This window comes from Chrysochloris asiatica, unplaced genomic scaffold, assembly GCF_000296735.1.
Source record: "Chrysochloris asiatica unplaced genomic scaffold, ChrAsi1.0 scaffold00096, whole genome shotgun sequence".
Taxonomy (NCBI): domain Eukaryota; kingdom Metazoa; phylum Chordata; class Mammalia; order Afrosoricida; family Chrysochloridae; genus Chrysochloris; species Chrysochloris asiatica.
The window spans coordinates 8,897,989-8,903,199 of record NW_006408614.1 but is presented as its reverse complement, the minus strand read 5'-3'; the positions used below and the strand labels follow the sequence as shown (position 1 = coordinate 8,903,199).

Sequence of the window (5,211 nt, the reverse complement as noted above, 5' to 3'; positions counted from 1 at the left end):
TTTTAAATCTTTGTGTGATTATCTTCTTTCAGCCAAGATCCATCTGACATCAGCAATGATATCCCTCATTTGAATCAGAGTTGAACCTCTTACAGTTCCCCGTCAATGTACTGTTGTAGTCATTTAAAAATTATCTTTAGCAAAATTTCACATGCATGAGATACTAATGATATTGCCCAATGATTTTCATTTTCCATTGTGGCATTTCCCTTTGGAATGGACACAAATAGATGTGTGAGTGACTCCAGCGCTGCCTCAGTATGCTGATATATTTCAATCTGTATTCCTTGAATTCCCCAGAGCCTTGTTCTTTGCCAATGCTTACACCTTGGACTTTGTCCTTCAGTATCACTGACTCTTGAACTGGTTGACCATTGGCCATTTCTTTTTGGTACAGTGATTCTGTGTATTCCTTTTGAAATGGTTGAACACTGACCACTTCTTTTTGGTACAGTGACTCTGTATTCCCTCCGTCTTCTTTTGCTGCTTTCTGCATCGTTCAATATTTTGCCCATAGAATCATTTAATATTGAAAGCACAGGCTTAAACTTTTTCTTCATTCCCTCAGCATGAGAAATGCTAAAGTTATTCTTACCTTTTGGTTTTCTAACTCCAGGTCTTTGCACGCTTCATTATAATTTTTTATGATGTCTTATCAAGCTGCCCTTTGAAATTTTCTGTTCTGTTCTTTTGCCTACTCATTTCTTACATTTGCTTTAGCATCTCTACTCTGAAAAGCAAGTTTCAGAGTCTCTTCTGACATCCATTTTGGTCTTTTCCTTCTCTCTTGTCTTCTTAATGACCTATTGCTTTCTTCCTGTATGGTGTTCTTGATGTCATCCCACAACTCTTCTGGTATTCGGTCTTTAGGGTCTAATGCAACAAATCTGTTCTTCAGATGATCTCTAAATTTAGGTGGGATATATTCAAGGTCATATTATGACTCTCATGGACTTGTATTAATTTTATTCAACTTCAGGCCAAATTTACTTATAAGCAATTGATGACCTGTTCCACAGTCTGCCTTTGGCCTTGCTTTAGCTGAAGATATGGAGCTTTTTCACTGTCTCTTTCCACAGATGTAGTCAATATGATTTCTGTGTATTCTATCTGGTGAGGTCCATGTGTATTGTCATCTTTTATGGTGTTTAAAAATGTATTTGTAATTAACAAGTCATTGGTCTTGCAAAATTCTATTATGAGATCTTCAGTATCATTTCTATCACCAAGGTCATATTTTCAAATGACTGATCCTATCACTTTGTTCATAACCTTTGCATTCCAATTGCCAGTAATTATCAATACAGTTTTACTGTATACTTGATCAATTTCAGACTGAAGAATTTGGAAGAATTCTTCAATTTTATCATAACTGGCTTTATTGGTTGGTGCATACATTTGAATAGTAGTGGTATTAGCTGGTCTTCCTTGTCATCCTACAACAATTATTCTATCACAGACAGTGTTTACTTCTAGATCTTGAGATGTTCTTTTTGATGATTCTCCCTTGGTGAGAAAAACACACTTTTTAATATAATCTGCTTAGATTTTATCAAGATTACCAGGGTTAACAAAAATCGAGGCAGGATCTGGGGCAAGTGGTGGTGAAGTGGACTCCTTGTACCTACACTAGGCAGGCTAGCCGAAGACAAGGAAAGGAGAAAGATGAAATAGGAATAAATACTTGGGTGGACAGAATGGTAGCAGACATCCCCAAGGCCACTGTGTGACTGTGATGAAGGCCACATTGGCCCTCCCTGCTTCAAAATTTGGGTAGGAAAGGGAGCTGGGGTCAACACTGACTAGGAAACAGGAGCCTTTCCCATTGTGATTCAAGCATTTTCAGCCTCCTCCATATCAGAGTCTCCACCTCCATCCTCTTCATGGTCATCACTGGCCTCCCCTTCTTGCTCGCTGGCCGTATCTTCCTCACTATGCTCTTCTTCTTCCTCTGACTGTTCTTCTGAGATGTCCTCTACCTCATCCTCATCTGATTGTCGCTGTTATCTTGATCCTTGTCAGGGTCTTCAACCTCATTCTCATAGTCATCAATATCTCCATCACCATCACAGTCTTCGTTGTCACTTCACTCATTGTCCCTGTCACAGCTGCTCAGCCTGCTGCCTTCAAGGCTCTCGTGGTCATCACTGGGTTCCTTGTTGTAACCATCAGTGTTGTCATCATAGTCATCAGGGACCTCATTATTGTTCTCGGGATTCTCACTGTCATCATAGGGACTTTTGTCATCAGCATTCTCACTGTTGTCAGTGGTCTCACTTTCGAGACTCTTAGTGTGGTCAGGATTACATTGTCACAGAGATTGTCATTGATGTCAATCATCTCAAGAAGTCAGAGCTCTGGATGTCATAAATGGTTTCACTGTCAGTGGTTGTATCACTGTGCGAGGTCTCACTGAAAAGGTCTTTCATTGCTTGAGAGTGATAAGAGTCTTCCAGGATCATCACTTCACATTTGTTCTTGGTATGACTTTTCTTCTCTTGCTTCTTTCTGTTTGCCCTGTAGCCTCTTTCCCCTCTCACATAGTAGGTCATTCTTGGCAATCTTAACAATCCTGTTGGCTTCTGGGAGCCTGTGGTTTGAGAACCAGTTGAAGAAGCTATGGCTGCTATTTCGGTTCCTGTGACTGTGAACCTAGAATTTGTGGCCTAGGTGCCAGTGGGTTGGGGTGGAGTGATATACTAGACAAACTAAATGGTTATGCTGGAACTCTGGGACAATCACCATGTTTGTGAAATAGGGGTTTGTCTGGAAGTATAGCTTCATTTTGTAGCCCATGGAGACATGTCTGAGATCCTGTGCATGCAGATTAGCCAAACAGCGAAAAATGTCTTTATCAGTTTAGTTGATCAAGATTGCAATTTTGGGGTGGTTGAGGAATGCATTGACCCAGAAGTCTGGGATATGCTGGATAATGAGGTCATGCATTCCAGAAAGGATCTTCACATCTGGATGAATTTGCTCTTCAGATAAAAGAAAGCTTTGCCTGCCTTGATGTTCACCGCCTCCAGTTATATGTTTCCCTTCTTCTCAGCATTTCTGCTTCTGCTTTCCTTCTTCACCTTCCTTTGCTTCCTCCTTCTCCGTTTCTCACCTTCCTCAACTTCTTCTTCCACTACAAGGACAGTCTCTTCCTTCCTCTTTGGGTTAACTAACCTCTGGAACCACCACCGTCGCTTTGTATGGCAAATTTCTCAGACCTTCTCTTCAGCAAGGCTACTGAGCCCAGTAACCTGAAAGCCTGAGAAGCAGAGAGTGCTCCCAGCTTTCTCATTGTGGGGGCACCCCCCATTGCCTGACTGGATTGCAGGCTCCTAGCCAGAACTCCCAGCACCCAGGGTGAAATACACATGGAACCCCCTCCCATTTCCCAAACGTTATAGGGTAGTGGCAGGAACAGAGTGTCCCAGTCTCCCCACCTCATGTCAGTTAGCACTTGTGCTGCCTTGGTTTCCTCTTGGAGCCTCGGTCTCTCCTGAGGTGGAGGCAGACCACATTGGGGGAACTCGGGGTTGTTTAGGCAATGGGTCTTGATGGGAGGCTCATCTGGGTGGACCATGGTGACAGAGATCAGAAAACTATCCATTCATCTTCAATCTGTCATTCTCGGCATAGTAAAGCCTGTGGTTGTCAGATTCAATATGGCCAATACGAGTCCATTTCAGCTCACTGACACCTTGGATATTAATGTTTATGCATTCCATTTCATTTTTGACAACTTCCAAATTTTTCTAGCTTCACACCTTGTACGTTTCATGCTCTGATTATTAATGGATGTTTGTAGCTGTTTCTCCTCATTTTGAGTTGTGCCCTTCAGCAAATGAAGGTCCCAAAAGCTTCACTCCATTCAAGTCATCACGGGCAACACTACTGTGAAGAAGCAGCTATACCTCAGTTGTATTTTGAGTGCCTTCCAGCCTGAGGGGCTCATCTTCTGCCTCTATATCTGACAATATTCTGCTGCTCTTCATCATGTTTCAACATTCAATATTCTGGTGCTATCTGACAGTGTTCCACTGCTATCCATAAGGTTTTCAGCAAAACCTTATGAGCTAGAGTGTAGATACATGTTTCCATGAGTGATGGGAAGACAAGGTACAACAAAAGAGAGGTTGGCAGAGGAAAGGTTAAGGTAGCAGAGGACAAAGGGAGGAGTGAAAGAGCTAAAGGAAATAGAAGTAAATACTGAAATACCATTAACTGGTGCTACATGGAGGGGATTGCACCCATTATAATGAAGCAAAGTATAAGATTTGTCTAATTTAAAACTTATGATCTACTCTGTAAACCTTCACAATAAAAAATTAAAAAAAAAAAAAAGAGTGAATACAATCTTGCTGATTGCATCTGGTCCATGTGGATTCACAACACGTAAGATGATTAGATCATATCACAGCCGATCACCCCAGATCACATCATGGAAATAACTGTACCACACTAGATATCATCATGGAGGTGACAAGTGCATCCCAATTGCCAAACCACTAAGCATTCTGGATAAGTTCAGATGACATGAAGCCCAACTCTCATATATGGTGATAAGAAAGGAATCAAGGAGACAGATTAAAAGAATACTTCAGAACAAAAGCAAATAAAACATGGTCCTTTTATTTTTATTTATCAGATTGTGGTCTTCTAAAACCTTGAGCTGGAGTATCTCACTCTCCCAGTGCTGCCCTGGAGGAGGGGCTGGCAGAGCCAGTGGTCATTGGGATGTTCACGATAGAACAGAGCAGTGGGAGCAAACCCTCAGCAATAGCACTTAGAGTGGGAAGAGAAAAGGGGCAAAGCAATGTTTTGTGGGGACATAAAACCTTAAGAAGTACCCCATGAGACAGCCACCAAGATTTGGGACAAATGCATGGATCCCTTTGTATTTTGAACCACCAGTAAAGAAAACTGAGTCTGTCCATTAAGGCTTGGGAACCCCATGAATCAACGAAGGAGCGTGAACCCACATAAGAAACTTGACTAGGAAAGTGCTGGACTTACAGGAGGAGGCTGACACATTTTGAAACCAAGCTTCAGTAGAAGTGAGGCATTCTCTGGATTCGGGTAACTAATCTGCAGACCAGTTTGGGGCCTGAGTGCTTTTGAAAGTGCATTTTTCTCACCAAGAGAGAATGCAGCAAAATGAAGTCATAAACCGTATCCAAGACCTCACCATTCTCTTCCATTTGTGGCAAGAGAACT

The 5,211-nt window shown here is 41.9% G+C and overlaps 1 pseudogene; it reads right to left on the bottom strand.

Moving 5' to 3' along the window:
* Positions 1-2,086: 2,086 nt before the first annotated feature.
* LOC102836474 lies at positions 2,087-3,577 on the bottom strand (annotated as a pseudogene).
* Between the last annotated feature and the right edge of the window lie 1,634 nt (positions 3,578-5,211).